This window comes from Monodelphis domestica, chromosome 1, assembly GCF_027887165.1.
Source record: "Monodelphis domestica isolate mMonDom1 chromosome 1, mMonDom1.pri, whole genome shotgun sequence".
NCBI classification, from domain to species: domain Eukaryota; kingdom Metazoa; phylum Chordata; class Mammalia; order Didelphimorphia; family Didelphidae; genus Monodelphis; species Monodelphis domestica.
Window position 1 is genome coordinate 32966733 of NC_077227.1, and position 26981 is coordinate 32993713.

General features: G+C 42.5%; 1 protein-coding gene across 7 annotated transcripts in view; it reads left to right on the forward strand.

Annotated features, from left to right (window-relative positions):
* LINGO1 (leucine rich repeat and Ig domain containing 1) overlaps positions 1–26981 on the forward strand; it is a 515479-nt gene that overhangs the window by 54780 nt on the left and 433718 nt on the right. For 5 of the 7 annotated variants that reach the window (XR_008911690.1, XM_007477966.3, XM_056796664.1 and 2 more), the window contains exon 2: positions 16227–16363. The gene's annotated coding sequence lies outside the window, so the exon portion shown is untranslated. Of the gene's footprint in view, positions 1–11460; positions 11562–13207; positions 13292–16226; positions 16364–26981 lie in introns of those variants that run through there. The other 2 variants (XM_007477968.3, XM_056796660.1) reach the window with 2 other exon arrangements.

Genomic DNA, 26981 nt, shown 5'->3' on the forward strand with positions numbered 1-26981 from the left:
AACAGAGACAGGAAGATCTAGGCTCAAGTCCCAACTCTGATATATATGGGCTATGGTGGCCCAGACAATTTGCTGAAACCATAAATTGGGGAGGGAGTTTCATCCTTTCAAGTTCCTAATACCAATAAAATCATAGATTTAAAAAAATTAGTTGGAAAACTTCTATTTAAAAACAATTTTTAAAATTATTATTTTCAGTATTTACAAATTCAAACAAAACAAGCATTTCCATATGTAAAGAAAAAAGAAGATACAACACAAATAAAGTCAGAAATCTCCTATATGTTTAACTTACTTTTCTTCATATTTACATAATAGATCCTTATAGTAAAACATCCCTGAGTTCCTAGTATAAATCTTGTTTGGTCACAAGATATTATTTTTGTGGCATGTTGTTGTAATCTCCTAGCTAGTATTTTGTTTAGGATTTTTACATCCACATTCATTAGTGAGATTAGTGCATAATTTTACTTCTCTGTTTTTGCTCTTATTGGTTTAGGTATCAACACCATACTTGTTTCATAAAAGTACTTGGTAAAACTTCTTCTTTGCCTGTTCTTTCAAAACTTTGTTTTAATACAAGAATTAGTTGGTCCTTAAATGTTTGATAGAATTTGTTTATAAATACATCTAGTCCTGATGCTTTTTTCAGAAGAAGTTCATTTATGACTTGATTTCTTTTTCTAACAGGTTTTTTCAGGTATTTTATTTTTTGCTTTGATAGTCTAGGTAGTTTTTTTGTATGTATTCTATTTCTTTCATTGTTAAATTTGTTTTCATATAGTTGAGCAAAATTACTAATATTTGCTTTAATTTCATCTTCATTTGTGGTGTATTCAGCTTTTTCATCTTTAGTGCATGTGATTTGGTTTTCTTCTCTCTTATTTTTTATTAGATTGACCAATGGTTTATCAATTTTGTTGACTTTTTCATAAAACCAACTGCTACATTTATTCAATGGTTTCTTTACATTCAATTTTATTGAACTCATCTTTAATTTTTAGGATTTCTAATTTGGTGTTTAGTTGAAGATTTTTAATTTGTTCTTTTTCTAGTTTTTAAAAATTGCATTCCCAATTCAGTCATCATTTCTTTCTTTATTTTATTTGTATAAGCATTTATAAATAGAAATTTTCCTCAAATTACTGCTCTTGCTGTATCCCATGCATTTTGATATGTTGTCACATTATTATTATTTTTAGTGAAATTACTTATCGTTTAAATAACTTATTCTTTAACTCACTCATTCTTTAAGGTTAGGTTATTCAGTCTCCAATTATATTTTACTTATTGTTTCCATAGTCTTTTATTATATATACATATATTTATTGCATTATGGTCTGAGAAAGTTGCATTTAATATTTCTGATTTTCTACATTTAACTATTGTAATATTTTGTGCTTTAATATATGTGAATTTTTGTGAAACTTCCATATACTACTGAGAAAAAGGTATACTTTCTTCTATTCCCATTCTATTCTCTCCAGATATCTATGATATTTAGCTTATCTAAGAGTCTATTTATCTCCTTGACTTCTTTTGGTATTTATTTATTTTTTGGTTAGGTTTGGCTAGTTCTGAAAGGGGGAGATTAAAGTCCACCATTATTGTTGTTTTGTTATCTATTTCCATCAGTAAGCCATTTATCTTTCCTTTAAAAATTCAGAGGCTATAATATTTGGTACATAAATTTGAAATTGATAATGCTTTGTTGTCTGTTACCTTTTAAACATATAGTTTCCCTGTTTGTCTCTTTTAATTATACCTATTTTAGCTTTATCTTTGTCAGAGATCATGATTGCCATCCCTGCTTTCTTTGTATCAATTGAGTAATGGTATAGTCTTCGTTAGCCCTTTATTTTTACTTTATATATGTCTTTCATTTTTAAGTGTGTTTCTTATAAACAACATATTGATAAGTTTTTATTTTTTAACTATTCTGTTATCTGTTTCCATTTTATGGATGAATCCATCTCATTTGCAGGGAAACAGTTCTTGTGGAAAAAAAGAACTAGAGGTCTTAGCATATTGCAAATTTGATCTGTGTCTTCAGTGTGAAGAGGCAGACAAAAAAGGAAATAGAAATTTGGATTGCCTTAACAGAAGCAGAGGCCAGGGAGGTTATAGTTCCACTGTTAAGTACCACTTGAGATAGTTTGCTAAGTTTTAGACCCTGGATTTTAGAAAATGCATAATTTTGACAAGTTAGAGTACACCCATAAGAAGTGTGAGTAGGATAATGAGGGTCCTGGATACACAGGTATCGAAAAATGGAAAAGATGATACTTAGAGAAGATTTAGAGCTTTTTTGATATCTTCAAGGCAGAAGATTCAAGGATATGACCTGCTTTAGGGGCTGCAACTTTCCTAATAAGGTTAATAACATTGATCATAATGGCCACATCATCTAAGAATCTGTGATAGACATTTGTTGAGCACCTACTGTGTGTCAGAAATTGCTCCAGAGACTGGAAATACAGAGCACAAACCAAAATAGACCCTTCCCTCAAGGAGTTCACATTTACTAGAGGAGATAATATATAGGCATGAGTGGACACAAAATATGTACAAAATGAATGTGAAGCAATGAGGACTAAGCCCTAGTAGCAGGGATAAGAAAAGTAGGAATCGTGGTGTAGGGGGGAAAGCCCTGAATCCACAATCAGCACAGATCTAGGTTTGTACATTAAATTTGGCAGAGTAGTTGTGTGAATGATGGTGGCACAGTAGGGGTGGGGACTTACCTGGTCTTTCTGAAGTCATTTGATGAAGGCAGTGGTCTTTTTCATATGTAGGAAAGGAGCTGGCCTGGGATGTGGGATGGTTGGCTCTAATGTAGAATCTGAATCTGATATCTTTGGGTTTGGATCAGAGCCAAGACTGCTTTGTGTGCCCTTGTGATTTTTAATTCCTCACCATTGTTTGCAGCAAATATAGTTAGAATATCTGTATCAATGTGTGTATTGGTAGCCAATATCTCTGAATAACTCATTTGTATTTCCACTGCATTTGTATACTTTAACAACTGTGTAAATAATAAATTCATAATGGCTTCTAACCACCCCCCCTTCGGCCCCTGTGCTTTGAGGGTAGATCCAAAGCTGAGCACTTTTCTCCAGATGGCCCAGGAAGTGCTGTCCTCCTGGGGGGTGCTGAAGATACATTTTTGCCAGCGTAGTCATGTATAGTATTGAGTGCAGGGAGAAGTCCTGAATTTGAATTCTGATGACTACTTAAATAAATAAATAAAACAAAACAAAACAAATCATGTCTGATTTCATCAGCTTAGGGAAGGACTTCCTCTGCCAAAAGAGATCCCTACTCACTGTGTTGGTCAAGTTAACTCCCCCTCTGCATCCCACTTTCCTCCTGGGTAAAACCAGGGGATTGGGCTGAATAGGACTCTCAATTCTCTTCTAATTCTAAATCCTTTCTATGATCCTGTGAAGCTTGGGCTGGGACAGGCTTACCCTTTGGGAAGGCTGAAGGTCAAGGGCTTTACAGGACCTGGTCCTGAGAGACATATGCTTTATTTTAGCTTTATAGGATTTCCAGGGAACTAAGCCATGTCATGTGGGTGAGGGAGTGGTGGACTGGTGGTTGCCTAAGCCCCAACTCCATCCATCTGTCTCCAGTCCTGTCCTGCATCTGATTATTTTCTCTTAGCACTTATTTTCTCTCTCTTAAATTTCCCATCTCTTTCTTTTTCCCTCCCCTTCTCTGTTTTCATCTCTACTTCTTTCCTTTCCCTCTCCTCCACCCCCTTTTCTCTTATTCCTGTTTCCCTTCTCTCATCCTATGCTTCCTTTAATCCCTGCCTCTTTCTTATGCCTTTTCTTTTGCTTACATTCATATGCTACTTTCTCTGTCTGTGTGCCTGTCTACCCCTTCCCTCCCTCCCCTCTCCCCATTTTCTCTCTCTCCCTTCCCACTTTCTCTTTCTCCTTCTCTCTCTCTGCTTTCCTTTCCTTCATTCTTCCCCTTTTCCTCTTCTGCTCTTCTTTATTCTCTTTCCTGTCTCTTTTCCCTTTTGGTCTCTGCCTCTCCCTTCATTGGAGTGTTTTAGTCAGGTAGAGGTAATTAGGAAGGTGAGACACCAGCTGCCTATTGAGCATAAAGAAGGAGGGAGCTGAGGTAGGAATGATGGGAGGAGGATGGGTCCTCTGCTAATTGCTCCTGAGCTATACCTTTGGGCATTAAGTTCCCAGGGCCATGGATAGAAGAGGCATAGGCATTAGGGAACAGCAGGCGCCACCAATCAGCTAGGGCCCTCAGGCACAGTCTGCTCTGGGCCAGGGGAGACTGTGCTCAGCCAGTAGGTAGCAGGTAACATCTTTGGAAAAGCCTCCTGGGGAGGTAGCCAAATACTAAGCCCTGCCTCCTCCATGTAGTCTTCCTTGATTAATCTAACTCAAAATGACCTCTCCTTAGCAGTCTTTCATTTATTATGTGCACCAGCAATTTCCAAATGGCATAAAAAGAGTCTGAAGGAGGACTAAATTAAATTCATTTTGACTAACATTTATTAATTGCTCACTATATGCAAGATCCTCTTCTAGGCCTTGGGATACAGAGGTTAAATATGACACATTTCTTGCCCTTAGGGAGTCTTCAGTTTACTAAATAGGATAAAACCTATACATAAATGATGGTACAAAGTAAAATGTGGCAAGGTAAAGGAGAGATCCAGATGGGAACTCTTGGGAAATTTGAAGAAGGGAGAGGGGAGGAAGGGAAGGAGAGGGAAAGGGAGATAGTGAGAGAAGGAAAGAAGAGAGGGGGAAGGAGAGAGAGAAGAGAGGGAGGGAGAAAGGGAAGGAGGGAAGAGGGAGGGAGGGAGAGGGAAAGAGACTTCCAGATGGAAGGTGATGGGGATGAAGGGAAAAGCTTCATGAGTGAAGCACCTGAGCTGAACTCAAAATTAAAGGATGTCTACAGGCTGGAATGAAGGCACAGTGCATCCCAGGCATGAGAGATGGCACACACACAAAGAGATGGCATAATTCACAAAGACTGAAGAGGGTAGTCTGAAATGGGAGGGAGTTGGGATAAGAAAGAAGCTGACAGTCCAGTTTGGGTAGAAATTTGAGTGTGTGTCTATTTTACTCAAGGTTTCCCTTTCTCCAGACCCCATGCTTTATTCTGCCTTCTTCAACCTTTTTTGTGTATTTGCTTTATATATATATAAATATATATATATATATATATATATATAAATATATATATATATATATATATAAATATATATATATATATATATATATATATTTATATATATATAAAGGAGGGAGGAAACAGATTGTGAGGGGCCTTTAATTCCAAGACCAGGCATTTCAATCTATTGATCACTGAGCATTTTAAATGAGTGCTTCTTCTGTGTGAGGCTAGGTGCTTGGAATACAAAGGTAAAAAGGGAACAGTTCTTGCCCTTGGAGAGTTTATATTCTGTTGGAGGAGACATGTACATGTATAAGGATATATAAACTATGTAGAGGATAAAACAGGTGATGGAGGTGAGGGTGAGAAGGAAGGGTCAATGGTGCCAAGCAGTCAGAGAGATCAGGAAAGGTTTCATGTAGGAAATGGTGCCTGAGATAGCTCTTGAAGAATACTGAGTATTTATTCTGTGGGTACTGGGGAGTCATTGATGGATTTTTAATAAAGGAATGATGTTGTTCTGAAGCTTTACAAAAGATTCGCTTTGAAGCTGTTAGATTGGAGAGAAGGACTAGAGGCAAGGAGCTCTATTTGTTCAGTGGCTGTTATAATAGTTCTGCTAAGAGGTGATAAGAAGCTGAGCTAGGTGACCTCATATGTCTCTCTGCTTTAAATCTTTGAACGTGGCTGATCCTGTCAGAGGAGATCCAGGGAGAGGAAAAGACTTGTCTAGGATCACCTTGATAGGAGTGAGATTGAGATTTAAATATACTCCATCTGACTCAAAATCCAAGACTTCATTTTATACACACACACACACACACACACACGCTAGAGTCGAGAAGAAAGGTTTGAAGCTAGGTGATAAGTTCTTGAGAAAGGCAGCAGGAGGTGGTGTTCTGTGTTTCATGAGAAAATGTCACAGCTAGGGATATTTTCCTTTTCAAAATAATAAACATGAAATTATTATTGCTTTAAAATACAGATTATGTGCAGCAGGTTCTTTGGCATGAAATCAGGCTTAATTTTCCTCAATTTTGTCCAATATTTCCCCAACTTTCCCTTTATCTGGAGAGTATGCCATATGCCCAGGCTGCCCAGGCCAGCAATTCTGGACTCTGTCAATGTGTCTCAAGCCTCAGAGTAGTTTCTGGCCAGTGAGTTTGACCAAATGCTTAACATTTGATTGAATTCAGTCCAGGATTGGGAACTTTTACCAATGTGTATTATTTTTCCATTGTGCAATTAAGTCAGGAAGACTTGAATTCAAATCCTTCTTTAGTGACTTATTAGCTAAGTGACCCTGGGCAAGTTACTTCCTTTTTCTCAGGCTCAATTTTCATATCTGTAAAATGGGGAGAATAAAAAGTACCTAACTACCAGCACTGTTATAAGGATAATATCCTTTATGTGTTTTGTAAGCCTTAAAGTACCAAAGAGACATTGGATTAGCATTGCTCTGATTGTCCTATTTAGGAGGCAGAAGGGGTAAGTGGAAAGCAGGTAGGATATGAGTTCAAAGGACCTGGGTTCAAATCTCAGCTCTATCTGTATGCTTTGAGGTAAAGTCATATCAATCTTCTGGCCTTGAGTGCCTTCATTTGAAAAATGGAAGGGGTGGTTGTTGCACCATATCTATGATCTTTAAGGTCCTGCCAGCTCTGAATCTATGACCATGCCAATGGTCTGTGGGCAGGTAGGCACCAGGCCTGGAGTCAGGAAGACCCGAGTTCAAATGTGATCTCAGACATTTCCTGCTTGTGTGAACCTGAGCAAGACATTTAACCCCCTCCATTGCTTAGTCCTTACCGTTCTTCTGCCTTAGAACCAATACTTAGTATTGATTCCAAGATGGAAGTTAAGGATTAAAAAAAAGCAATTGTAGGAGGCATGTGAAGAAATGGCCCTTTCCTTTATTGTCTATGGGCAGAGATTTGATGCTGTGGAGAGTCATGGCCTGAAAGAGCTCTGGTTCCATAAAACTCCAAGGATCTATGATTTGGCATGGCCCAAACCAGGAGGAACCTACAGGAAGGTAGTGTGGTAGAATGGAAAGAACAAGGAATTACAGCCAGAAGACTTGGGGAAATGCTCACATAGTGAGGACTTTGAGAAAGTTTGTCAAACTGAATTTTTGTCAGTCAATCAACCATGAGAATAATATAAACATCTACATGGCACCTAATGTTTGCAAAGCATTCAGACAACTGTGCCATCACAGGCCATGTGTTGGGTAAGGCCCTAGGTATACAAGCACAAAAGAAATGAAACAGTCTCTGCTCCCACTGAACTCACGTCTTATTTGGGGGAGACAATGTGCATGTATAAGCTGTTTCTTGTCTTTCATTTTGAAGAGGACCAATGACATCATGGAGTGATGTTTTGGCTTGTGCATGAAGTGGATTTAATGAGGTAGAGCCATAGGAAGTCATCAGCCTCACTCTCTCTTCCAGAGTCATCCAAATTAAAGTCCAGGATGTAATAGATGACCTTGGCATTGTCAATGTCTGACCAAGCTCTAAGGACTCCGTAGCACTTGCTTTGGTCTTCTTCAGGGCCATGGGACCTAATTTTTTCCATCCACCTGGGATAGATATCCCCCTACCTCACCAAAGGGTCTGAGGACTACTGATTACCCTCAATCTTGTTTAGCTTATCTGCCAAGATGGTTTACCAGGGTATGGTTATAGCTTCTTGGAGCACAGGTGACAGTTGGGTGAAAGGTGGACACCAAAGGTGGATGAGAGCCCTGAAAATGGCTTGGCAAGCCATCCCACCAGAGGTGCCAGATCCCTTTGAATACCTTGTCCACCTCAACACACACACACACACACACACTAATAAATATGGTTTCCTCCCTTTTCTGGAGAACTTAATGTTTTATATAGCAACTCCTCCACAATATTCCTCTGAAGTCAGCAGGGCAAGTGCTGTTGTTTCCATTTTACAGATAAGAAAACTGAGTTTGAGATCAAGGAAGTGACTTGTCCAAGCCCCATAGCTAGTAAGTTAGATGTAAATCTAGATCTCTTGACATAAATAACTCTCTTCGTTGTCATTATAATTGGAATCTGGTGGGAGGCTTCTTGGAGGAAGGGTGAGTTAAATAGGGTCCACCCCATCCTTGGAAGGCTGGGAATACTATTCAGGATGGGCCTTTACTTTATCTTGAGGCCTGTTAGGCTACTACCAACTATGGGTAAGGAAATGAGAACTTTTTCTAGTGTGAAGCTTTGGCCAGTGAGGTCAGTGGTTATAGCATAAAGCTATCCTAGAATTTGCCTCAGTTGCCTTTCTGTCAATGTGGAAGTTAGACTAGATGGTTTCTAAGGTCCTTTCTCACTAACATTCTATGTACATATATGCCAAACAGCAATCAATCAATGCACATTCATTAAGCACCTACTGTGCTCTTGGCTTCCTTATAGAGTCATTTTAAATCCTATCTTCTATAGAAGGCTTTTTCTGAAATTCCAAGCTCAATGCCTCCCCCTTTCAGACTACCTTCATCTACACACACACACACACACACACACACACACACACACACACACACACACACACACATTCTATCTATCTATCTATCTATCTATCTATCTGTCTGTCTGTCTGTCTGTCTGTCTGTCTGTCTGTCTGTCTGTCTGCCTGCCTGTCTGTCTGTCTATCTATCTATCTATCTATCTATCTATCTATCTATCTATCTATCTATCTGTCTGTCTGTCTGTCTGTCTGTCTGTCTGTCTGCCTGCCTGTCTGTCTATCTATCTATCTATCTATCTATCTATCTATCTATCTATCTATCTATCTATCTATCTATCTGTCTATCTGTCTGTCTGTCTATATCTATCTGTCCATCTATCTATCTATCTATCTATCTATCTATCTATCTATCTATCTATCTATCTGTCTGTCTGTCTGTCTATCTGTCTGTCTATCTGTCTGTCTATCTGTCTGTCTGTCTATATATCTGTCTGTCTATATCTATCTGTCTGTCTGTCTATCTATCTGTCTGTCTGTCTGTCTGTCTGTCTGTCTGTCTGTCCGTCTGACATCCTGTCTGTCTGATTGTCTCCTATCTAGTACCTACTTTCTCCCATCTATCTGTATGTATAAGTGTCTCTTTCTCTCTACATATACATACATACATATATATATATAATATACCTCTAGATATTTGCATACTGTTCTCTCCATTAAAGGCAGTTAGGTGATAAAGTGGATAGAATGCTGAGCCTGAAGTCAGGAAGGCTCAGATTAAAATTGAGCCATAGACATTTGCCAACTGGCTGTGCCTGGGCTCTTCCTGTTTCCTCAGCTGTAAAATGGGACTAATAACAGCATCTATCTCTTAGGGTTGTTGCAAGGGTCAAATGAGATCATATTTGTAAAGTGCTTAGCATAAGACCTGGAACACATGGAGAGCCCTTAATAAATGCTTGACTTCTCCCTGTCCCTCCTCTCCCCATTAGAGGCAGTTGGTGCCACAGTGAGCACTGGGCCTGGAGTCAGGAAGACCTGAGTCCCAATGTCACCTCAGATACTTCCTTGGGCAAGTCACTTTGCTCAATTATAAAATGGGGATCACAACTACATCTCCCTTGAAGGGTTGTTAAGAACAAAAGAAATAACAATAATAGCAATAATATATCCAAATATAAATTCTTACCTTCTGTCTTAGAATAGATATTGTATATGGCAGAAAAGTGATAAGGGCTAGGTGACTGGTATTAAATGACTTACCCAGAGTCACACAGCTAGGAAGTACCTGAGATTTGAACCCATGACCTCCCATCTCCAGGTCTGGTACTCTATCCACTGAGCAACCTAGCTGCCATTTAAGATAATATTTGTAAAAAACACTCAGTACAGTGCCCAGCACACACAATAAGACCATAATAAATGCTTTTGACCAGTAAGTGCCAGATGTTAGGGATACAAACACAAAGGAGGAGACACTAAGGAATTCAATTATGTATGCAGATTTTCTAAGACATGGGCAGATCTCATAGGCTCATGGAATCATAGTGCCAAGCCTGGAAGGATTGTCAGGTGTCATATCATCCAAACCTGTCATTTTACAGGGAAAGAAATGGAGGTCCAGAGAAGCTTCGATTTGCAGTCATATAGCCCAAGAGGCAGGATTTGAATCTAGATCCTCTGCCTCCAGTACTAAGTGCCCTACACCACCAAACATTGTCATGAAATTCTACTCTTGTGAAAAGGGTTGTTATAAGGAGCAGCTAGGTGGCTGGGAGGATAGAGAACCAGGCTTAGAGATTGGAGTACCTGGGTTTGAATGTGTCATCAGACACTTCCTAGCTATGTGGCCCTGGGCAAATCACTTAACCCCCATTGCCAAGCACTTGCTGCTCTTCTGCCTTGGAACCAATCCACAGTATCTCTTCTAAGATGGAACTAAGAGTTTGTTTTTTTAAAGAGGGAAAAGAACTGATAAAACAGGAGCAATCCACTCATACATCTCATCCAGCAGGCAGTCTTACTCTTTTATGTGTATCATGGACCCCTCTGGTGATTGATGAAGCCTGTAGACTCCTCCTCTGAATTGTGTTTTAAAATTCATACCATCCAATGCAAAGGAAACCAATGATAGGTGTCTAAATGACTTTTTACAAAGACAAGTCCATGGGCCCCAGAGTCAAGAGCCCCTGCCATCACACCAGCATCCCTCCGACCATCCATCCATCCATCCATCCATCCATCCATCCATCCATCCATCCATTCATCCATCCATCCATCCATCTGCCTGTCCATCCGTCAGTCAGTCCATCCATTCATCCGTCCATCCATCCATCCATCTGTCCATTTACACACAGATTCCATGCCCACACGGGGCTTTGACTCCAAAGAAGCGGGGGAGAATTCCACTGAAAAGCAGAAGATTCCAGACTCCATCTAGATTTCACAGAACACATGGAGACTTCACTTCGACAGAACTCCGGAGATTTCCGTGGATATAGAAGTTGCATGTAAACAGGAGGGAAGGCGTGTCGGACCGTCCCACCTCTCTGCTCCTGCTGCAGAGCTCTCCTACTTTAGCCGCTAGCCTTGGCATTAGCCGGCTTCTCTAGCTGAGATCTCACTTGCTTTGCCCATATTGATGCTGAAGATTCCCCACTTTGTCCTGTAGAAGCAGCTCATCAGCTCCTGCTGCTTCCTCCTCCGCCCCTTCCCTCCGCCCCTTCCCCAAATCATTCTTATGCTCTGTCTGTGGTCCCATTTCCATGGCAACCCATTGTGATGTCAGAGGAGAGCGGGTAGCTTCAGGATACTTTGGGGGTGGAGGGAGAGGGGAGGTAGGGTTGGAGGGAAGCTGTTGAAACCAATTATCTTGTAATAAAAGAGAGCATCTGGCTGCTGGGCTGATCCAGGAGCCCTGGGGACAGGTAGGGACATGTGGCCTCTGAGGATTTTTTTCAAGAGGGAGATGAGGGAAGAGGAGGCGTGGCTTTTGCGGCTGCGATACAAAGCTGGTTTGGGGGAAACTTGCCTCGGGAGAGAAAGGTCATGCAGGTCGGGTGCCAGGTCGTGCAGAGGAGAACATGCGATGGAACACGTCATTCTTCCTCAGACCTAGGTTGGCATATGCCAGTCTGAGGAGAGCCAGAGTAGAGGAAGTTGGCTGCAGAAATCGTAGCCTGAACTGGGACCCGCGCCACGGGACTTGATTCTCTTAGCACCTTTGCCAGGCACCACCTGGGCTACCTCCCCCCTCACTCAGACCCTACTTGACATCTTGCCTTTTACAATCTTCTTCCCTCTTCTTCCCCCACCCTGGGTCCAGGCCTTCCATGTTCCTTCCTGGGATCAGTAAATATCCATGCAGGAAGACCAGCACAGTGCACATAGTAGGCAATGAACAATAATGCTGGTTGAGTGACTAACATACCTGTGGAATTCAATGCAAACCTGCAGCAGATAAATGCTAGGCTGTACAATTTTGGAGTTGGGTAGGGGTAGAAAGGTTGGGGTTGGAAAGTGCCCTTATCCCATCAAGGAAGCAACATGGCAAAGTGTTTAAGTTTCTGAATTTGAAATCAGAAGACCTGAGTTTGAATCTTGGACCTGTGTGCCTTGAAGCATTCCTCTTCTCTTTAGAACTCATTTTTCTCATGTGTAAGAAGACAAGGTGAGACTAGGTAACCTCTAAGACCCTTTCCAACTTGAAATCCCATGATTCTTGACAGCTGCCAATACAGGTTTCAGTGCTTCCTCTTCAGGGCAGTGTTTCCTCATACATAGAGAAGGCAGCTGCTCACATGGTGTGATGGGAGGATACACCATTGCGCTCCACCCCATCCAAAAATATCTCCCCTACTAACCTATTGTGATGCCTGAAATTCCCCCATTAGAAGTAGCAAGAATTAGTGTTAGCACAGCAAGGAAAGCAGGGCAGCTGAGCAGTGGGGGTAGAAAGGCAGTAGCTACATATATTAGCATAAATCTCTCACCAACATCTAGGACACCTGAAGCCAACCCACATAAGTAGAGAGAAAAAGCAAGGTTTACCCTGTGGGTATTTCTGTGACTGGCCCTAATCGTTTGCCTGTGTAAAATAGGGGAGGCAGCCAGGACCTGTGTGACTGTGCTTACTGGGTGTCCCCAGGTGTCCTTCCATGTATGTCTGTGGTTGTGTTTCTCCTGGTTATGAGTGTTCTCCTGGGATGAGGATGGGGGTGGTGGCGGCGGTGTGTCAGACTGTAATCTTACTTGCCTTAGGTCTTATGTACAGAGAACACCACAGGGAGTTGTCTATGAAGATTGTATTACAAGGTTAGCTGAGCCTAAGTCCTGAATGGCATCTTCTGAGCCCTTCCCTCTCTTCTTAGGGCATATCCAGGTCAGAGATCATGGAAACCCAGTAGCATGTCACCTCTTTGAGGACAGAGATGGAAACCCAGTAGCATGTCACTGCTTTGAGGGCAGAGATTGTTTGCAATGCTGGGACACCTAGTACCTGATTGGTCCCTTATACTGTTTAGTCATTTTCACTCATGTCTGACTTCATGACTCCATTTGGGGTTGTCTTGGTTTGACATTTCCTTTTTTAGCTTATTGTACAGATAAGGAACTAAGGCAAACAGGATTAAGTGACTTGTCTAGGGTCACACAGCTGGTAAGTCTCTGAGGATTTGAACTCAGGAAGGTGAATCTTCTTGGCTCTACACCTGGTATTTTATGCACTATGATGCCACTTAGCTCCCTTGGCATACAGTAAGTGCTTGATAAATGTTTGCTTACCAAATCAATGAGCCCTCTAGTCAGAAGAGACCTTCGCAATCATCTATCTAGCCAAATATTCCATTATTTATCAGGTGGAGAAATTGAGGTCTAAAGAAGAGAAATGAATTTCTCAATGGCAAAACCACTTCTAGACTCTAGGTTTCTGAACAGAGGCAGATTCTAGGGCTTTGAGTTAAGGCTTTCATGGTCCCTAGTAAAAATACAATCCCTATTTTTCCTTGGCTAAAATGCCACACTAATCCCCCTACTAGTCACTCACACCCAAGAGATTATTAGCTTATCAGATCCTTGAAAAGGACAAATTTGGATGGGAAAGAAGGTAGAGGCAACTAAGTGACATTGTGGGTATGTATATATCACTTTACCTCTTTCTGTCTCAGTTTCCTCATCTGCAAAATGGGAATAATAATAATAGTATCTATCTCCCAGGGTTGTGATGAGCCTCTAATGAGATAGAACAGTTATGAAGTACATTTCTAATCTTTAAGTCCCCTTATAAATGCTAATGATGGCTATAATTGGGGCAGCTAGGTGGGGCAGTGGATTGCACAGGATCTGGAGACTCAAGGACTCATTTTTAGGAATTCAAATTTGAATTTAGACACTTACCAGCAGTGTGACTCTGGGTGGATAAGCACTTAACTCTGCCTCGGTTTCCTTATGTGTAAAATGAGCTGGGGAAGGAAATGGTGAACTGCTCCATGATCTTTGCCAAGATCAATCTTGTGCCCAAGATGGGGTCACAAGGAGTTGGATATGACTGAAAGACCACTGATAAACAAAGTTGTTATGATTATTCACTAATCAGCAAGCATCACTTCACTTCATTCCAGACATTGGGCTAGGTTCTGGAGATAGAAAGATGGAAATAAAAATAGCTCCTGCCCTCATGGGGCTTCTGAGTACTAGGATGTCAACAATTCAACTAAATATATCTTTAATCAGGACCTGCTATATGTAGGACCTTGTCCATGGTGGAAGGGATATAACGGAATAAGACATAGTCTGCCCTCAAGGATAGTTGTGTCTAATGGGGGATGTGATATGTAGCTCTGTGTGTGTGTGTGTTACACAAGATGGAGTACAAAAGGAGAGCAAGAATACCTGCTCTAAGGACATTTGTGAAGGGAGAAGTCACTTCTAGGAAGAGGAATCAGGGAGGGCTTTAAGAAAGCGGAGGCATCTGAGCTAGACTTTGAAAGGAAAGAATTCCAAATGGTGGAAGTTCAGAAAGATGGGAATTCCAGGGATGGAGGTGGGGGAAGATGGCAAAGTCTGAGTGAATGGTTAGAGGCAGGAGAGAGCAGGATGGAAATGTGTGTGATAGAGTGGGGAGAAAAACAGAGCCAGATTGTGGAAGGCTTTGAATGCCAAGCTGAGGAATTCGTTTGTATGTAATACTGAGGAGCCATTGGAGGTATTCAGTGAAACAATGACATGGTTAGATTTCTACTCAGGACCTATACTGACCTTAGAAGGAATCCTTAGGACCAACAGCCCCTTTGCAAACTTAAAGTCCTGGAGAAATGTTGGCTATTATTCACAAGAATGTTAATTTAATAGAAGTTATAAGAATAAATGATGGTCTCCAGTGACTGACAACGAGGTAAAGGATAATACTTCTTCCTGCAGGAGGCTGGCATTGGCTATAGAAAGAAAGGGACTTCTGCTGGCAGGGACAGAGGAGGGATGAAGGAGGCTCAGGGAATGGTTAAGAATCCTGGGCTTGATTCCTGACTCTTCCTAGTGCCTCAGTTTCTTTATCATTAAAAGAGGGCTAATGATAAGGGCCACCAGGTCATCAGGAGGATTTGGTGTGTTAATGGAAATTAATTTGAAGATCCAAACTTTTTATCATGATCCTTCCCACCTAGAATGACTTCCTTGGGCTGCTTTTACCTTTTGATATCTCAGTTTAAGGGAGAGAAGAAAGGCTTAAAGAACAGGGGATTGCAGTGGGAAGGCCAGTTATCTTTGTTACCCAGGGGTGAGCTCCAGGAGACTATTGGCAGAGGTCCTCCAACCCTTTTGTGTCATAGACTCAAAGAATCAGAGGATCATAAGCCTGGGACCTCAGAGAATATTTATTCAAACCCTTTCACTGTACAGATGAGGAAACCGAGGCCAGGGAGGCTAAATATCCAAGGCAATTGGCATCTGGAGGATAAATCTATTGAAGAGAAAGAAAGCCCCACTTGGAGAGGAAAAGGTCAAAAGACATTTCTTTATAGCTTGTCTAAGACTGAAGGTGACATGTGAAGGACATTTTGACAAAGAAAACTCCCTCCATGGGCGCAGACAGGCTGTAAAAACTGGCACATGATAACCATGGCATGTGCCAGGGGGGTTCCAGATAGAGGCAACCTCATGGGGTGTAGTAAGTAGAGACTGCAACACTGTTATTTAAAGTTCTCTGAGTGACCTTGGGCAAGCCATTTAACTCCCTTGTACCTCAGTTTCCTCATCTGTCAAATGAGGAGGCTGTACCAGATGACCTTTGAGGGCTCTTCTTGCTCAAGAGTTGGGATTCTGAGTAAAATGAATTGAATCAAATATGTGAATGTTCTGTTGTGTGCACTTGGGATGGGGGTCGGATGGGGCTGAGTGACTCAGTTGCAGCTTTGTGTTAGGTGTTTGCTCTTGGCAGCCTGGATCAGGTGATTTCAGTTTAGTTCTCTGGATGAATAGACCTTCTGGATGGGGCTGGGCTGGGGGAACAGCTTCCAGGCTCCACAGGAGAAGCTGGCTCCCTTCTAGTTTCCTTTGTGGCCTTCCCCCCTGAACCGCCATCCCATTTTTCTTTGCAGCCTCCTGCCCCCACTGTCCCTGAGTCCTCAACCTCAGCAGGCTCGGGGAGGAAAGTGACTGGGGCAGCGCCTGGAGCCTGGGCCGAACGACTTAAGGGGGAATCTCTGCTGTCTTCCAGGTTGTCCTCCCACCAAAGGTAAGTTGCTGGGTCCCTTTGAGAGGATTCTGGGGGAAGGGCTTACACATCTGGCAGGGACCCAGACTGAGTGGCATTGGGACATTTTAAATGAGGAGATACTGCCCCCTGTTCCTCCCAAAGGAGAGGTGGGGAAGACTGGTGGATCCCCCAATTTTTCTCAGGGTCCCATGGGCCTCAGTGACTCAGGCAGGGTCCTAGAGGGTAGTCTGGGTCAGCAAGGGATGAGCAAGAATGAAGTTCAGAAAGTGACACTGTCAAAAAGGGCAATTTTATTACTACTGTGTTATTTGTAATGTAGAGTTTACAAAACCAAGTACATAGTGTCATATATAAATTTTTTTTTGTTCACATTTGGCCATGTTTGTTAAATCCATAATTAAAAAAAAAACTAAAAATAAGGAGTGAAGCACGGAAGGTGTGGCTTCATGGATCAAGGTTTGTGGACACATTATTCATACTAATCTCTTTGAGTGAGATCATAGTAGCTCTCCGTGGCTGCCATTTGCTGAAACTTGGAACTGGAGGACCTGGACTCATTTCATGACTCTGCCCCTTTCTCTCGATGTGACCTTGAGCAAGTCACTTCTTCTTGGGCCTTTCCCTCTCTGGGTCTCTTTATTTGAAAAAATGAGCACCTCTGTGTTCTCCTCTAGCTTTCCATCCTGTGACCCAAAGCTAATGACAAATGATTGGGGAGAAGAACTCAACTCTGAAAAGATGGTGTGGTGGGAGGAAGGCCACTCTACTCAAGTCTAAGCTCATATATAATCACTTTCTGTGTTGACCTTGGACAAGGGACCTCAGTTTTTTTTCTCTGTTAAATGGAGATGTTGGATTAGATGGCTCATAAAGTCCCTTCTAGCTCCAGCTCTACCTTAAAGGTTCCTTTGGACACTAAGGTCATTTGTCCTTTCAGTCCAAGATTCATCCCAAGCCTGGGGTAACCTAAATTGTTCCCTTCCTTCTGGGGGTACTAGGGCATACAATGATAGAGCCAGGAAGACAAAACCCAGCCTCAAACACTAGTTTTGTGACCCTGAGTAAATCACTTATCCCCAATTTGCCTCAGTTTCCTATTCTGTAAAATGGAGGAGGATGATAGCACTTACCTCCTAGGGTTGTTGGAAGGATCAAATGAGAGGATAATTGTAAAGTACTCAGCACAGTGTCTGACATTTCCAAGGTGCTTAATTGCTGCTTATCTTCTTGGTCTTAAGGAAAATTAACCCAACAATCTTTTGAAGTAGATACTATTATCCTTAATTTAGAGAAAAGAAAAAAGATTGAATCCCACAGAAGAAAAATGACTTTCTCAAAGTCACACATCCAGTCAATGACAGAGCCAGGATTTGAACCCAACTCCCAGTCATGGTGAAAGTTTGGGGAATTCTTTCCTGACTTGGGCTAGATATGTGACTAGGCCTGGGAACATGTCCAGATAGAGGGTTATGGCTCTCTTACTTCTTAGTTTGGTGACCTTGGGCATGCCCCATGAGCTGGCAGAAAAAGTGCCATCTTGGTCCAGGACTTAGCGAGACCTGGTTGGTCCCTTGTTGCTCCAACTATGAGTACTTCACATCCATTTATTGCCTTCGAAGGAAGTTGAAGGGCACAAAGAGTAAAGGCCTCCTGGGCTTCCTACCTCCGGGCAGTTCCATTGGCTTTTTGAAGTCCTGTTATCTCCATTAAAATATTCTTGCTAATGAGTTACCCCTGGGTAGCCCAGGCAGAATAATTAGTCCCTCCAATTTAACCCATAACTGGTGCCTGGAGGCATTTCTTCATCAACTGGCAGGAATGGGGGGATGCCAGTGACCATCCTATTTGGCTGAACATCAAGGCAGAGCGAAAGACCTGATCTTGGATGCCAGGATCTCCAAGGAGGTGCCCCCAAGGTCTGCTGGCATCAGCACCTATCTCTAAACTCAGAATGTTAGATTTGCAGAATATCAGAGCAGCAACATGACTGCAGAGATTGGCCACAGGGGCACAGATGAGTCCAACCCCATCATTTTACAGAGGTGGACGAAAATGAAGCCCAGAGAAGGATGACTTGCCCAAGGTCTCACAGTTAGTAAGTGATAGATCTAGGATTCCAATGCAGATTTGTGGACTCCTTCTGTCTCTGAATTCAAGTCAAAGCTGTGAGCACTTTGAGGACAATGCTGGGTGCTAAGGGAGATACACTGTTTAGAGAAGATACTCGGTCCTATCTCTCATGAAGATTAGACCATCTTTGCTTCAACTTCCAGAGCCTTGAGAGTGTCAGTGTTTCCATTTTACAGATAAGAAGACTGAGGTTCATAATAGTGAAATGATTTACTTAGGGTGACATGAGGATGATAATAATAATCATAGCTAACATTTTATATGGTCCTACTATGTGCCAGAAACTGTGCTTTGCAAATATGATCTGGTTCGATTCTCACAGCAATTCTGGAAGTTAGGTGCTATTATTATTCCCAATTTAGAAATGAGAAAACAGAGGTTAAATAAATCATTTGCCTCGATCACATGGCTAATGTCTGAGGGTCAGATTTGAACTCAGAACTTTCTGACTCCAGATTTGATGCTCTATCCATTTAATAAGATGGGATTCTAGTCCCAGATCTTAACTTCCCATGTGCCAAATCCTTTTTTTTTCTCTCTGGGACTCAGTTTCCCAATTTATAAAAATTAGAGGTTAATTTAGATGATTTCTGAAGTTCCTTTCAGCTGAAAAACCCCAATTCTGTGATCTTAAGGATGGAATGGGAGATTGGACTAACTTGAGTGGAACCTTTATGGAATGTGGTCTTTGGACTTACCCAACCAGCTCTGTGTCCTTAGACATCCTAAGTGTCTGTGGCAAGGAGAAGGGACCAAGAAGGAGGAGGAGCGGCAGGTTATTTCTCTGGGAGGCACTAACTGCTAGCAGGTGGCACCTCACAGCGCATCTGAGATAAATTGCTTTTAAATAAAACCCCTTTGCTAACTCGCTCAGCCCCCTGTCCAGGTCACTTCCTCTCCGTGTGTCTGTGATTTATAGAGCAGCTCTTAACATTTATTAACTTCTAAATCAGTGCGGCTGATCAATTGGCCCCTTTCCCATTAGCCCCTGAGTGGCATCCTCTCCTCCCTCCTTTGGGGAGAGAAGGAGGAGAGCCTGAGCCGCAAAGAGACAGCCAGGGACATCTGAGGAGATGCCAGAAGACTGTGAAGGGATTGAAGCAGGCTGGGGCCAGGGCCATGGGAGAAGTTAGGAGCAAGGAGCCAGAACTTTGGTGGTTCAGGTGGTGACCAGAGCAGACCAGGAGGGGAGAGAAACCAAAGGAAAGTCCCATGGCAAGAGGAACTGGGATCATCTTGAGGACATGCCTAGAACACACTCCTTTTCTGCCTCCAGCCCTTAGAATCCCTTCTCTCCTTTAAAGGTCCTTCTTTTTAGTGCCATTCTTGACCCCCATCCCTTGACCATCTCCACTCTTCCTCCAGCTAGGGCCTTTCCTCTCAAAATTAATTTAAGACAATTTTGCATATACTTGGATACTTCCTGTTTCCCACATTGGTAGATAGAACATGGAGTTAGAGACAGAGGAAGACCCAGATTGGAATCTTGCCTCAGATACTTATTAGCTATGTAATCCTGGGCAGGTCATTTAACAACTCTCAAACTCAGTTTCCTCATCTATAAATGGGGATAATAGCACCTACTTCACAAATCAAATCAAACCATCGTATATTGGGTGCCTGTTGTGTACAAGGCACTGTGCCAAAAGCTGAGGATACAGATAGGCAAAAAACAATACCCTCTCAAGGAGCTCACACTCTAATGGGGAGACAAAAGTTCCTCCCTCCCTCCTTCATTTCCTTCCTTCCTTCCTTCCTTCCTTCCTTCCTTCCTTCCTTCCTTCCTTCCTTCCTTCCTTCCTTCCTTCCTTCCTTCCTTCCTTCCTTCCTTCCTTCCTTCCTTCCTTCCTTCCTTCCTTCTCCTTCTCCCTTCATCTCTTTCTCTCCCTTCCTTCCCTTCCTTCCTTCCCTTCCTTCCTTCCTAGCCAAAAAGTCTATCCTCAGACACCTCCTAGCTGTGTGACCCTGGGCAAGTCATTTAACCCTCATTGTCTAGCCTTTACCACTCTTCTGCCTTGGAAGCAATATTCAGTATTGATTCTAAAGTGGAAGGTAAAGGTTAAAAAAGACCAAAAGGTCCATTTTATATTTTATTCTAGAGGTAACATGTAGCCATTGAGGTTTATTGAGTGGAAGAAGGGTGACAAGAGACAGCATAACCTTTAGGAAGATGACTTCCGTAGCTGAGTGTTGGAAGTATCCAAGTGGGGAGAGACTTGAGTGAGGTAGTCATCCCCCCTTGTTCTCCAGCTATTATAATAGTCCAGGCAGTGTGGATCTGCACCAGGGAGGGGGAGGTGGTCCTAGAGGAAAGGAGGGGGGAATACATGAGAGATAATGGAAGGGCAGAATCTCCAGGACTTGGTTGGCTGGCTGGTTGGTTGGTTGTTGTCCTTCCTACTCAAAGAGAACCAAAGTGACATCACCACATTGGGATCAATATCCAATGTGTCCGACTGGCTGATCAGACCAATCTGAGCTTGGAAGGCTCTGCCACTGATTGGATGGGGGGGGGTAGTAAGAGATGGTGAGGAGGCCAGGATGGCTCCTGGGAGGATGCGTGGTGGTGCTGGGAAGAGGGGCGGGTTTGCGGGCAAAGATAACGAATTCTGCTTTGGACATGTTGACTTTTAAGATCTCTGTGAGCTATCCAGTTCGAGATATCCTAGAGGCAATTAGAGATGCAAGAGTGGAGGTCAGGAGGGAGAGAAGGGCTGGTGAAATAGATCTGAGAATCATCTGCATAAGGAAGATCTTTGAATTCATGGGTCATTGTGAGTATTAAATGAGAGAATGGATGTAAAGCACTTTGCAAACCAGAGAGTGCTGTAAATATTAGCTATTATTTAGTGCTAATTCTTCTTATCATGATTAAGTCTTATCTTTGTTTCATTGGTACATAGCCCAGTGCCTGGCATATGGTAGGTACTTAATAAATAAATCCTTTCCCTCAATTTATGATATTCTCAATATTTTCCCTGTGCTTTGTGGTTTATCAAACTTTTTAGAGGTGTTCCCAGACTCCTAGGAGGTTAGACAGTAAAAGGATCTTAGGCCATCCAGTTCAAACCCTCACTTTATAGACCAGGAAAGGAAGGACTGGAAAAGGAAGTGACTTGTCCAAGGTCACCTCATCAGTAAGTAAAGAGTCAGGATCCATATATAGGGCCTCTGACTCCAGTTCCAATGTTCTGTTTACTCTGCCATACTCTTATCTGAAGTACATAGTTATAAGCATTATTGTTGTTGTTGTTCAGTCATTTCAGTCATGTCCCAATTTGTTGTTGTTGTTGTTGTTATTATTATTATTGGCAAAGATCCCAGAGTGGTTTGCCATTTCCTTCTTTTACTGATTTTATAGGTGAAGAAACTGAGGCAAACTGTTAAATGATTTGCCCAGGGTCCCATAGATACCCTCTGAAGCTGGATTTGAACTCAGTTCTTTCTGACTTCAGGCTAGGTGTTCTATCTACTGTGCCACCTAACTGCCCTAGACTGTGTGTGTAAATATATATATATATAGATAGATAGATAGATATATGTTAATAATAATAGCTAATTAGTTCATAATAATGTAGCATGTTATATATAACATATATTTCATTTAATCCTTATAAAAACCCTATCACATGGGTGCTATTATTATCCCCATTTTACAGTTAAAGAAACTGAGCTATATAGATGTTAAATAATTTGTCTAAGGTCCCACAGTTAGTAAGTGCCAGAACCTGGATTTGAACTCAGGAAGAAGAGTCTTCCTGACTAACCATTGTACCACCTAGCTGCATGAAAGCATTTTTTGTCTCATTTTATTGGCATTTTGAAGCAGGGAGGTAAATATAGTAGATTGAGTGCTGGAATCAGGAAGATCTGAGTTCAAATCCAGCCTTAAATCCTTTCTAACTGGGTGATCCTGAGCAAGTAGAATTTGGAGAATAGCAAGTATGCTCTGCTGGTTAGAATGCTGACTGTGGAGTCTAGGGGTGAGGGTGGAGTATTTGCAATCAGTTGGACATGAAAGGTCTTCAGTGCTGAACTGAAGAGTTTTCAGTCTCCCCCAGAGCAATAGCCCCACTGAGGGAAGGAAGCTGCAGAGGGTTCTTGAGAAGGGGATGGATGATTGTGCCAGGCTTGTGTTTTAGCCCATCTTCTAGGGGACACCATCAATTCAACAAATATTTATTAACCTACCTAAAAAAAAAGAACCTTATTTTCAGTCTTAGAATCAATACTGTATATTAGTTCCAAGGCAGAAGGAGTTAAGTGACTTGCCCAAGGTCACACTGCTAGGAAGTATCTGAGGTCAAATTTGAACCCAAGCCTTCCCAACTCCAAGCTTGGCTCTCTATCCCCTGAGCCACCTAGCTGGCCCCTATTAACCTACTATGAACAATATGCATAAATAACAAGCAAAGGAGCATTACCCTACCTAAGGGAACAAGCTGTTTACTGGCTTCATTTATACAGGAACAATGATCATTCTGATTGCTTCATTACTGCCAGTGCATGAAGACCTGCCACACTAAGCTCTATCCATAACCTAGAGCCCCTGGGCTCAGGACAAGGGACCCTGGAAATCACTGAACCCCGAAGTTGTGACCTCGGTGCCCAAGGTTCCGTGCTAAACCGAGTCACGCTTTGCAACTGGCTCTCTGACTTCCAAATGAACGTGCATTCCACATTGGAATCCCTATAAGAACAAGCCCTGTTCTTTTATTCATCTTTTCATTAAATATTTACAGATTGGGCCAGCCTAGGCAGACAGAAAGAGAAGTAAACACAGTCCCTGCCCTCTGGGGGCGCCTAGTTGGGTTGGGAGAGAAACTTAATTGAAACAATGTAATGCTGAAGTCTGAAGTGATTAAAAAACCACGCAAGACACTGTGTATCAATCAAATACTTAAATGTCGGTCCAATGCACCAGTTGAATGAGATGGGAAATTTGGTAGTGAGCTCTCCGTCACTGGAAGTATTTATGGAGAAGTTGGATAGCCATCCATCTGGGCCAGAAGCCACATAGGGATGATTGAACTAGATGCTAGATGGCCTCAGGGCTCCTTCCCCCTCTGACACTGTTATTGTTATATTTCAGGAAGTGGCTTCATGGGAGGATCACTGGATTTAGAGTTGAAGGTGCTGGCTTCAATGCTGGCTCTTCCCTTTTTTAGTTTTGTTGACTTTGGGGAACTTCCTTCCCTTTCTGGACCTCAGTTTCTTTCCCTGCCCAATAAAGGCGTTTCACTAAATGATCTCTAAGGTCCTTTCTAGCCTAAGACCTTGTGATCCTCTGATTTTCTGGGGGAATCCAGGGAGGCCTCCAAGGAGGAGGTGTTCACTCATTTAGAGGAGGAATGAGTGAGATTTAGTAGTGATGGAGGAGAGGGGAGGGCTGAGCTTTGTGACTCCCCAAACCCGGACTCCCGGTCCCTGCTCACCCTGGTCAGGGGAGCTGGCATGCCGGTATTTGCTTCTAAACTTGCCGGTTCTGATGAAGTGTTTATTTCAGGAGTTGGCTCCGGGCTTGAGGCCCAATCAGTGCTAATGAGGACTCTAAGGAAATAAATTGGATCCCTAGCACAGCCCCAATGCAGAATAAACATTTTCCTCCTGCTCTTGCCGCTTCCCTCCAGGGCATCAGGACCGGGCTCTGGATCCCTGAGTCAACCTTGGTCTGGGGGAGCCACCATTGGGTACGGTTGATGGTGGGGGGTGGGAGGTGGGCAATGGGGAAGAGGACACCAAGACAATCCCAGCATGTCCCAGCAGGTGTCGGTGTGGAGCAAGTCTTTGGGGTGTCCCTTTCCACCCCACTCCCCCGCCCCCTCTATGCCAGGGGCCCATGGGAGACACTAAAGGAGAGGACTCCTTGCTTTGCCCCGAGGACCTCCCGCTCTTATTGAGGAGGGAGGATATTCACAGGCATGAAAAGATAGCTTCCAGCCCGACATTATTACAAGGCATAAAGTTTTAAATGTCAACTCAAACCATGGGGGTTAACGGCATTCAGAGGGAGAGCTCAATTTAAGTTAGGGTGATTGGGGAAGGCTAGCCTTGGAAGGAGGTCTGGAGAATGAGCAGGACTGGGAATCCCTGAAGACTTTGACTCTTCAAAGTGCTTTCACACCTACTATCTCATTTACTCTACACAATAGCCTTGCAAGACCAGCAGAGCATCCCATTTGACAGATCAGGAAACTGAGGTCCCAGAATTTAAATGATAGATGAAGATAGATAAAGTATGGTAAATCCAGGACTGAAAATCAAGTCTCTCTCAAATAATGTGCTCTATGAGAGAGCAAAAACCATGTCTTGGTTACCTAAATTCTATCTCCCCAAGTCCCCATCACAGGGCTGTTCACACAGTAGGTATTTAGTAAATGTTGAAACAAATTGACCTCTATCAAATTCAGGACCTTTCTCACAAGATCAGGGTGAATCAGAGGACTGGGATTTTCTTGTGGAAGAGTGGAAGTATGTTATATCCCTCAAAGCTCCTTGAGTCTAGGGATAGTTTTATAGTTATCTTTGTATTCCCAGTTCTTAGCACATAGTAGGTGCTCATTTTAAATGCTTGAAGATTAAGTGGAATGGTAAGTGATGAGATTTGGAACAGACCAATTAGATACTTACTAGCCCGGTGATGTTCAGAAAATCACTGTAGTTTCCTCATCTGTAAAATGGTGATGATACTCACATGGTTGTTGTATCAAATAATATGAAACATTGAAAACATTTTGAAAATCTTAAAATTTTACATAAATATTAGACTTTTTCTCCTTTTTTCTCCTCTTCCTCCTCCTTCTTCTTCTCCTTCTTCTCCTTCTCCTTGTCCTCCTCCTCCTCCTCCTTCTCCCTTCCTTCCTTCCTTCCTTCCTTCCTTCCTTCCTTCCTTCCTTCCTTCCTTCCTTCCTTCCTTCCTTCCTTCCTTCCTTCCTTCCTTCCTTCCTTCCTTCCTTCCTTCCTTCCTTCCTTCCTTCCTTCCTTCCTTCCTTCCTTCCTTCCTTCCTTCCTTCCTTCCTTCCTTCCTTCCTTCCTTCCTTCCCTCCTTCCTTCCTTCCCTCCTTCTTCTTCCTTCTCCTCCTCCTCCTCCTCCCCATCCTTTTCTTCCTCCTCCTCTTTTTCTTACGTTTGGCTGTGGGGAGTGAGAAGGAGCCTGATTTGGTCTTAAAATGACAAGAAGATGAAAGCATTTTCATTTTTGCCTGTTGAAGCTCCTTCCTTTAGGAACCAGCTCAGGTACTACTACTTGCATTTAATACATAGAAATGGAGAGGCTGGTAGGTAGTATGGCATAGTGGGAATTACTCCAGGCTTGGAAGTTAGTAGACTCCTGGGTTTGAATCCTCCCTCTGATATTTTATTAGCTGTGCTACCAAAGACAAATCATTTCACCTGTATTTCCTCATCTGGAAAATAAGCTAATGACACCAACAGTGCTTGCTTCACAGGCTTGCTGGGAAGATCAGATAAGGTAATATGTGTATTTGAGAAGCTAATTATGTGTCAGCTATTTTACTATTGTTATTATAAATATTATCAATGAAATATTAAAATAGAACGTTTTATTGATAATAAAATTATTGATAATAAAATGATGATTATCATTATTATTGTGGATAATGATAATAATGATGGCAATCACAGATCTCTCCCTCTTTAAATTTCTCATTGCACCTTTCCTGGACCTTTCTATTGCCCTTATCTCATGTTTCCTTGTAGTCTAATTATTTCTGTCCTTGTTCTCTGACCATCTAGCACAACCCCATTAATTTTTAAGCTCTCTGGCAACAGGGCTTGTGTCTTATTTTTATATTCCCAGGGCACTGCACATAGTAGGGGCTTAACAAATGTTTGTTGAATGGAACAGATTTTGTCAGCCGATGACAGAGTAGGGCCAGAGGTTGGCTATGCTGCCTTGTCCTGCCATTTTTTGGAATATTCATCAGCTTTAGGAACTTTGAATGCCAGTGAGAGGGAATGGGGAGTGGGGAGGACAGCAGGGGGTGGATGGTGATGGAATATCTGACTATTAGCCTCTTGCATCTATTACCTTGGTTTGGGTAAGAGAATGGGAGGGGAGGGGAGAGCAAAATTAAAATTCCTTTTTGAGAAGTTAACAACTTCCCAATTAAAGGATTTTTATTTGCGAAATGCCTTAGGGGCCTTTTCAATCAGGAGGCTCTTCTGAATAATAACAGGACTGTTCAGGGGGCAGGGAGGAGAGAGAGAGAGCCAGGGTGCCAGCTGCAGAGGTTGGGGAGGAGAAAGGAGAAGTGGGGGAGGGAGGGAAGAAAGGAGAAGGGGAAGTGAGGCAAGGAAGGAAAGGTAAGAAAGAAAGGAAAGTGAAAAAGGGTGAAGAGAGAAAGGGAAGAAAAAAGAAGGGGAGTACAGAGAACTGGGAAGGAGAGGAAGGAAGAAGGGGAAGGAGGAAGGGAGAAGGAAAGAAGGGAAGGAGGGAGAAAGAAAAAAGGAAGGGGAAAGGGAAAGAGAAGGTAGAGGAGAGGAG